At 45.3% G+C, this 9,511-nt stretch overlaps 1 protein-coding gene across 1 annotated transcript in view; it reads right to left on the bottom strand.

Annotated features, from left to right (window-relative positions):
- The window catches only part of TRIM29 (tripartite motif containing 29), a 35,842-nt gene extending 31,394 nt beyond the window's left edge, over positions 1-4,448 (bottom strand). Inside the window, exon 1 of the mRNA XM_029206993.1 lies at positions 4,140-4,448. The gene's annotated coding sequence lies outside the window, so the exon portion shown is untranslated. The remainder of the gene's footprint in view (positions 1-4,139) is intronic.
- Positions 4,449-9,511: the final 5,063 nt, after the last annotated feature.

Genomic DNA, 9,511 nt, shown 5'->3' with positions numbered 1-9,511 from the left:
GAGGGGGAGGGGGAGGAGGGGGACGGGAGGGGGAGGGGGAGGAGGGGGAGGGGGGAGGGGGAGGAGGAGGAGAACTCTCTAAACTGGGAAATACTATTTCTGTTATCAGTAAATGTTCTTATTGGAAGAACTTTAAAAACAGGTCTGATTTCTACCTGCCTAGAATGTTTTAGGCACCTACCAGGGAGGCTGATGAAGGGAAAGGAACAGACATTTGTAGCACGTCTCCCGTGGGCCATAGTCCCAACCCTGGGATACAGAGAGATAAGACGCGGTCCGCACCCTCAAGGGCTCTTGGCCTACCTGGTCCCTCGGACTCAGGCAACAGTCCTCTTGCTCCTACTCCGAGGATTGCCCTTTGCTCCTTCTAAGCCTTCTGCCCCCTGAAAAGTCCCTGGATCTTAAATGCAGCTCGCAAGCAGACAAAGGCAGCACATCCCCAGGGGAAAGCATTCTGGTGTGGATCTGGTGGGACAACCCTGACCTTGGGACCTAGCACCTTCATAATGGGGAGGTCCACAGAGGGCTCTGCCCTCCTTGGCACCTTCCCAGCACTTGCCTGGGACTCTGGGGAAAAGGCCTACTGGATCAAGCCAACTTCTCCCCATCGACACCCATAAAGGAGCATGTGATAGGTAGCTTTTTGTGTCAACTTGCCTAAGCTATAATACCCAGTTATTTAATCAAACACTAATCCAGGTATTGCTGCGAAGGTATTTTGTAGATGTGGTTACATTACAGTCAGTTGACTTTAAGTGAAGGAGATTACCCTCTTTAATGTGGTTAGGCCTCTTCGAATCAGTGGAAAGGCTATAACAGTAAAAACTGAGGTTTCCTGTTGAAGAAATTCTGCCTCGAAAACTGTGCCATCAAATCCCGCTTGATTTCCAACCTGCCAGCCTGTCCTCTGGACTTTGCACTTACCAGCTCCCAATTGCATGAACCAATTCCTTGAAATAAATCTCTTCATATACAAATAAAGATATATAAATGAATCTCTTTATATAAATATATATAGATATATAAAGATATATATATACATATATATATATATATATAGAGAGAGAGAGAGAGAGAGAGAGAGAGAGAGGGAGAGAGAATCCTGACAATTCCTGCCGCAGCCCAGCTCTGGCCTCCCTGGAGCCTGACAGACTCTCCAGGAGAGAGATGCTTCCATAAAGGCCAGTGGGAATTGACTCTGTGGGCGCCACTGGGATTGGGGTGAGTGTAGCAGGAGAAGGGAGTTTGGGTGGAGGGGCCTGCGACTTTCTTCGTGTGTGAATTTGGGTAAGTTACTTAATCTCTCAGAGCCAGTTTCCTTGCCTACAAAATGAGGCTCCCCGGCAGGACAGTGGAGGGATTAAGGAGGTCACAATTTTGAAAATGCCTAGACAGCGCACAGCTCACCAGAACGGCTCAATCAATTTTTGCTTTAAGGACAAATGAGCAGGGCTCTCCCCTGCTGGAAGAGGGACGGGGAAGGGCATCGTGAAAGGGAGCCTACTGGGCTTCCTTCCCATTCCGGCGACTGGGCAAGGAGAGGCCTGAACCCTCTGCATCTGGCTGTCCTCCACACCTCTCCTAGGAACCTTCCAGCTCTGAAATTCTATGATTATAGGGTGGCATCCTAAATTACAGAGAGGGCAATGAAAATAATTAAAGACTTGGAAAACAGAACCTGAGAGGAAAGGGTTAAAGGCACTAGGATTATTTAGCCTGGAGAAGGGATGCCTTAATAACACCCTTCTTAACCTCGGGAGGGTTATTTGGATGTAGGCTGGCCAGCTTCTTTCCACCTCTCTAGAGGGCCAAACAAGAGGGCACAGGCTAACAGCCCAGCTAGAGGGACTGAGGTCAGACAGACCACAGGCTGTCTGCCTCGCCCAAGATACCGTCTCCTTTAGAGGACTTGGGGGGCGCGGGGTTGGGGGAATGGAAATGTGTTGGATAATCTCCGGCTTTCCTCCCGGCTGTTTGAATTCTAGAAACTAATTTCCCCAGAATTGTAAGATAGGAGGAAAGGAAAAAAACAAACAGGAGAGCAGAGACGGAACAGGTGTGGCAGGGCTGGTCCAGCATCGCTCGGCTGCCCTGCATGGACTGTCAGCCGGGGAGGCCTGGAGGGGATGAGGGGGTCGGTCAGCACAAGCCCCACAAAGTGAGGTGGGGGGTCGGCTACAGCGAAGCCTCTGCTTTGGGTTTGCTCCTAAGACCTCCAAGGTCACCTTCCTTCCCCATCCCTTCCACACAGCTTGAACGTGAACCTGCCCAGGTTCAGGCAGTGCTTACATCTCAGGAAGACATGAAGGAAAACAAGACGCACATCTCATTCTAAGGCTGCGACAAGTAGCTCTCTCTCCCAAGGAACACCTAGATCCAACCAGTTCCCTCCCAGAAGCAACCAGTTCCCTCCCAGAACCCTGAACTTCTTCCCCACCTTCATCATCAGGATAACAATACTAGTGACTAGTTTTTACTGAAGTCATACTCTCTGCCAGGCACATTACATAGATTATCCCCACTTTCACAACTCTCCCTGGTGCGTAGTACCAAGAAACAGAGGTCCAGAGAGGTGAAGCAATTTGCCCAAGTTCACACAGCAGAGCTGACACTCAGCTCTGTGCCATCCATCCATACCATACAAACTTTACTACTCACAAGTGAGATAGCATTATCCCCATCTCACTGATCAGGAAATTAAGACCAATTAAGACCAGGAAGTTGAGCAACTTGCCCTCCATCACTCAGCTGTTAACCAGTGATGGCATACATCCTAGCAGAACCCCCATTCTGCCACTCTCTCATCCCATGGTGGGGGGAGGGGGGAGTAAACCCTTGTGAAGCCCCCAGTGGGTGCCAGGCCAGGGTCACTCACCCATCTATCAGAGGGCTTGCAGAGAATAATACCAGTAAATAGCATTATTTTTTTTAATTATTATTATCTATGAAGCCTTCACCATGTAACAGGCACTAGGCCAAATCCTTAATATGAATTATCTGATTCAACCCCCCCCATAATCTTACCAGGTGGGTACTGTCATTCTTCCCATGTTACGGTGGAGGAAATTGAGACACAGAGAGGTTAAGTAACTTGCCCAAGGTCACAAGGTTAATAAGTAGCAGAACTGAGTTTTGAATTCTACATAATCTGACTCCAGAGCTCTCCTCCTAATCCCTTAAACTATACTGCTAAATTTTTTTCTTCTGAGCCAAGCATGCTAACTGATTTTAGAGTCTAACAGCTACCTTTGTGATGTCACTAAAAATTCCTTCCATATCTTCCATGTTTTTCCAGCCTCCACTTCTGGGAAGTTCATCCACAGTCTGTCTCATCACCCCATGGCCGCCCTTGCCCCCATCCTGGCTCAGGGATGGAGGAGGCCCCTCCCCAGGAGGAGGCTCTGAGGTCAGAATCGGCTCTCCTGGCCCTGGCAAGGCCTGGCTTCTGTGTATGGCCTCACCTGTGGGTACAGCTGAGCCCAGAACCAGAGTCGGAACCTGAACAAGAATTGGAACCGGAACTGGAAGGGAAGCCAGAGCATTCCCTGAAAGGCAAAGAGGACAGAGGAGGCTGCCTGACCCCAGAGAGGCACAAGGCGTGCGTCACATGGAAGGAGGCGAGGCCAGCTCGGCCTGAGTCACTGAGGGCTTCAGGGGGTGAGGACCGCTGAGGAAGAGGGGGAGCAGCTGCGGAGCACCCAGGCCCCTTCTTGGCACCGCCCCACTCACGTCCTGTGCTGCTCAGGGGAGGCCGGCGCCAGCCACCTTGGAGTCCTCCTGGCCCAGGCAGAAGCACCACCGCCCGGGGAGGGGCGCCCGAGGAGGCTGGTTGGCAGCCCTGACCGGGGAGCAGGGGGGCCTCCAGTCCTCACGTGCGGGCTGGACCCCCCCTCACACCCAAAGTCTAACCAGACTGAACTTTCTGCAGCTCCCGGAAGGCCCTGCACGGAACACTCACCCTGGGGCTGTTTCACACGCTGCTTCTTTGCTGCTCCACCCACTCTGGGTCTTCGCTTAGTTGGCGTTTCCTCCAAGAACTGCTTCTTGACACCCGTCACCCCAATCCAGGCCAAGCGATCCCTCCCTTCCCGCTCCCCCCAACCCCCAACCCCCCTCCTCCGAGTTCCCTGGTGGCTGACCTGGTCACGCTCGCTGCCTTGTAACCTTCCGTTCCTCCCACCACCAGGCCAGCTCTACAGCCATCAGCGTCTCACTCGGTGCCCAGCACACAGTGGGGGCCTGATAAATATCTGTTGAGTTAACGGGTGATTAAAACAGAACAAAAGAAAGAGCAGACTGTAGGCATCTTGTGGCTCCTGCCCCGAAGCCCACAGTTTCCGGAGCATCGCCAGGCACTCAGCTGGGGCTTGGCAAGAACAGATCAAGGTACAAGCGCTGAGATGTTGACGGCAGCCGGAAGGCAGTTACACCGAGGAGGTCGGAGTAGGGCAGGGCGGCTCCAGAAAGGAGATGAGCTGGGGTTTAGGGCTTGGGAAACTGGCTCAAATTTCCCTCCAAGGGCTTCCCTGGTGGCGCAGTGGTTGAGAGTCCGCCTGCCAATGCAGGGGACACGAGTTCATGCCCCAGTCCGGGAAGATCCCACGTGCCGCGGAGCGGCTGGGCCCGTGAGCCATGGCCGCTGAGCCTGCGCGTCCGGAGCCTGTGCTCCGCAACGGGAGAGGCCACAGCAGTGAGAGGCCCGTGTACCGCAAAAAAAAAAAAAAAAAAATTCCCTCAAATCTGACACTTTTCAGGGAAGCCAAGTAGAGGAGACGTTGTCAGGGCAATGGCAGCCTGTCCGTCTGGTTAGAGTGCTGGCTGTCAGGCTGCAAGGCAAGCAGAGCAGCCTGGGAGACACAGGGTGGCCGAGCTTGCGGGCTGCAAGAGGAGAAAGCAAGAAGTAGCACCTTCCCTGACCTCCCCAAGCCGGCTGCTGCTGTGCGGCCACATCTTCAAGACACCGCCCTCACCCAGTCTGCAGCCACCAGAGCCCCAACGCAGCAGATCTGGAGGCATCAGTCGACAGAGGGCGATGGGCAGGCAGGGGAAGGGAGGGAGCTAGGCAGGTGGGAAATGAAAAAGAAAGCAGTGAGGTGGATGGACCTAGAGTCTGTCATACAGAGTGAAGTAAGTCAGAAAGAGAAAGACAAATACCGTATGCTAACACATATATATGGAATCTAAGGGGGAAAAATGTCATGAAGAACCTAGGGGGTAAGACGGGAATAAAGACACAGACCTACTAGAGAATGGACTTGAGGATATGGGGAGGGGGAAGGGTAAGCTGTGACAAAGTGAGAGAGTGGCATGGACATCTATACAGTACCAAACGTAAAATAGATAGCTAGTGGGAAGCAGCCGCATAGCACAGGGAGATCAGCTCGGTGCTTTGTGACCACCTAGAGAGGTGAGATAGGGAGGGTGGGAGGGAGACGCAAGAGGGAGGAGATATGGGAACATATGTATATGTATAACTGATTCACTTTGTTATACAGCAGAAACTAACACACCATTGTAAAGCAATTATACTCCAATAAAGATGTAAAAAAAAAAAAAAAAAGAAAGCAGAGCGGCAAGAAGGACAAAACAGAACAAGAGTGCAACAGATAGCAAGAACTAGAGTGAGTAGATGAGAGGGAGGGGAAGGCAGATCTGGTGGAGAAAGCTTGTGTCAAAACATACTTCCCAGACTCCAAAACCCTTTCCCCTGCACTGCTTCAATGAACGCACAACAGCTCCAGAAGGTATCATTATCCTGTTCTTTCCTTTTATTTTATTTTACTTTTTATTATGGAAAACTTCAAAAGTACACAGAGTAGACATAATGGTATAATTTAAATCCCTATGCACACATCGCCTCGCTGTAACAATTATCTCACTGTGCCATTCTTCCTTTCACTATATTTTCACCCACTCAATTTTTATTATTTTTTGACATGACTACTTTTAGGAAAATTTACATACGTTAAAATGTACAAATATAGCTGTATAATGTTGATAAATGTTTATATCCAAGTAACCCGCATCCCTGTCATAATATGACATTACCATCTCACGGGCAAGTTCTCCATGTTCATTCCCAGTCAATCCCACCACCTACCTCCACCCCAAACTGATCTAATTGGTAGCTAACAATAGTTTTGCCTAATCTAGAACTTCACGTAAGTGGAATCATACCTTATGTGCTCCTGAGTGCGTTGCTCCTTTCTCACGGCATATTGTTTCTGAGACTCTTGTATCCTGATGCATACATCAGTAGTTGGTTTCTTTTCCATTGCTGACTAGTGCTCCACTGTAGGAATGTGTCAGAATTTGTCTAGCGATTCTCCTGTTGATGAGCATTTGGGCTGTTTCCAGTATGTTACTACTGTGAATAGAACCTCTATGAACATTTGTTTCTGTGGGCATATGTTCTCACTTCTCTTGGATAAATACCTACGAGGGGAATTACCGAGTCAAAGAGTAGGTGTACAGGTGTATGTTTAAGTTTATGAGAAACTGTCAAACTCTTTTCCAGAGCAGTTGTACTGGTTTGCATTCCCACCGGCAACGTGTATGTGTTCCAGTTGCTCTATGGTCTCGTCAACATTTGGTGGTTGTCAGGCTTTTAAAATTTAGCCATACTGGCTGGTATATACCGCTTGTAATTTGCATTATTCTAATGATGTCGAGCAATGTTTCATGTGCTATTGGCATTCCTACGTCTTTTGTGAAGTATCTGTTCAAGCCTTTTGCCCATTTTCAATGGACTTGCTTGTCTTTTCATTATAGAATCATAGGAGTTCTTTGTTTATTCTGGTACTCAGTCCTCTGTCGGTTATATGTTTTCTGAATATTTTCTCTAAATCGGTGGCCTGCCTATTAATTTTCTTAATGGTGTCCTTTTATCAGATTTATCAAGGCATAATTTAGATAAGATTCACCCATTTTCAGTATACGATTCAAAGAATTTTGACAAATGTGTACAGTCATATAACCAGCATGAGAAGGATAATCTAGAGTAGCTCCATCATTCTGAAAAGATCTCTTGCGCTCCTCTATAGCGAATCCCCCTAGGCTCTGGAAATCACTGACATGCTTCCTGGCACCATGGTTTCGCCTGTTCCAGAATATTGTTGCCTATATAAATAATTCCTTTTTATTGATGAATAGTATTCCATTGTATGGACATTCTACAATTTATCCGTTTACCACTTGATGGACTTTTGGGTGTTTCTGTTTGCAGCTGTTATAGATAAAGTTGCTATGAGTATTTACATAAATGTCTTTATGTGTTTCTTTTTATTTCCCCTGGGAAAATGCTTAGGAGTGAGTTTGTTGAGTCATGTAATAAGAGGATGTTTAACTTTATAAGTAACTATCAAAATGTTTTTCAAAGCTGCCATGCCATTTCTCATTCCCACCAACTCACACGACTTTCAGCTTCTCCTCACCCTGCCAACACGTGGTAAAATCAGTCTCCTGAAGTCCTAGCCATTCCACTTGTTGTTAAGTGGTATCTCAGTGTAATTTTAATTTGTGTTTATCTAGTGGCAAATGATGTTGAGCTTCTTTTCACATGCTCATTTGCTCTGTTTACCTTTATTGGTGAAATGTCTCTCCAAATCATTTGCTCACTTTTTAACCAGGTTATTTGTCTTTCTACTGAGTGGGAAGAGTTTTCCATGTATTTTCTGGATCCAAGTCCTTTATTAGATATATGATTTGCAATATTTTCTCCCCCATTGTGGCTTGCCTTTTCACTTTCTTAACAATGCCTTTTTTAAAAAGCAAAAGGTTTTCATTTTGATGAAGTCTAATATACTGATTTTTTTTTTTCTCATTAGAGAGAGGTTGTGCTTTCTGTGTCCTATCTAAGAAATCTTGGCTAACTCAAGATCACAAAGATTTTAGGTCTTTTGCCCCCACCATTTCAAGTTGTTGTTTACGGTGTGAGACAAGGGTCATTGTTTTTTCTTGTATATAGACATCCAATTATTCCAGCACCATTTGTTGAAAAGACTGCCATTTCCCTCATTGAATTAGCTTGGCACCTTTGTGAAAAGCCAATTAACTGTATATGTGTAAGTATTTCTAGACGCTCTATTCTGTTCCACTGATCCAAATCTCTATTCTACACCATAATACACTGTCTTAATTACTGTAACTTTATTGTAAGTCTTGAAATCAGGTAATAATTCTTCCAACCTTGTTCTTTGTTTTTCATAAAATGTTTTTAGCTATTATTGTCCTTTCCATTTCCACATGAATTTTAGAATCAGCTTGTGAAATTCTCAAAAAACCTGCTGGGATTTTGACTGGGAATACATTAGATCTATAGATTAATTTGGGGCAGAATTGAGATCTTAACAATATCAATGGTTCTGGTTCATGAACATGGCCTAAATGTTTCATGTTTTTATGCTATTATAAATGTTATTTTTAATGTAAATATCCAGTTGTTAGTTTCTAGTCTATAGAAATACAATTCATTTTGTATATTGAACTTGTATCTTGAAATCTTGCCAAACTTACTTATTAGTTCTAGTACCCTAGCTTTTCTGTAGATTCCTTAAGATTCTCTAGATAGACAATCATGTTGACTGTAAACAAAGACAATATTGAATCTTCCCTTCAAAACAACAAGCCTTTTATTTCCTTTTCTTGAATTATTGCATTGCCTAGGATCGTCAGTACACTGTTGAATAGAAATATTTATAAAAGGGGGGTGGGCATGGGAAAAATGGGTGAAGGTGGCCAAGATGTCCAATTATAGTATTAATAAGTTCTGGGGATGTAATACACAGCATAGTAATTATAGTTAACAATAATGTATTGTATATTTGAAAGTTACTAAGAGAGTAGATCTTAAAATTCTCATCACAAGCAAAAAATGTAACTATGTGAGGTGACGGATAAATTAACTCAATTTATTGTGGTGATCATTTTGCAATATATACATCGAATCATTATGTCATACATCTTAAACTAGTATAACCTTATGTGCTAAGTATATCTCAATAAAACTGGAGGGGGGAATCATTTTTACAGATTTCCTTGCCTTGTTTCAGATCTGAGAGGGAAAACATTCAGTCTTTCACCACTAACTATGATGTTAGCTGTAGGTGATTTTTGTTTGTTTTCTTTTTTTTTTTTTGGTTTTAAAAAAAATTTTAAACATCTTTATTTAGGTTTTTTTATAGACATCCTTTCTTTTCAGGTTGTGTAAGTTCCCTTCTATTCCTAGTTTGCTAAAATTTTATCATGGGTCTATGTAGAATTTTGTCCAAAACTTCCTTTGCATCAATTGACACGATTGTATGTTGTTTCTTTTAAGACTGTTTAAATGATGCGTTAATTTTCTACTTAGTTTCCTACTGCTGCTTAAAAACAGTGGCTTAACAACAATACAGATTTATTATTTTACCAGTGTGGAGGTTTGAAGGTCAAAATGGATCCTACTGGGCTAAAGTCAAGATGTCAGCAGGGCTACCTTCCTTCTGGAGGCTCTAGGAGAGAATCCCACTCCATC

The sequence above is a fragment of the Monodon monoceros genome, unplaced genomic scaffold (genome assembly GCF_005190385.1).
Source record: "Monodon monoceros isolate NGI ecotype Baffin Bay Population unplaced genomic scaffold, NGI_Narwhal_1 Super_Scaffold_7, whole genome shotgun sequence".
Taxonomy (NCBI): Eukaryota; Metazoa; Chordata; class Mammalia; order Artiodactyla; family Monodontidae; genus Monodon; species Monodon monoceros.
Note: the sequence above shows the minus strand (reverse complement) of the source record. Positions and strands in the feature narration are given on the sequence as shown.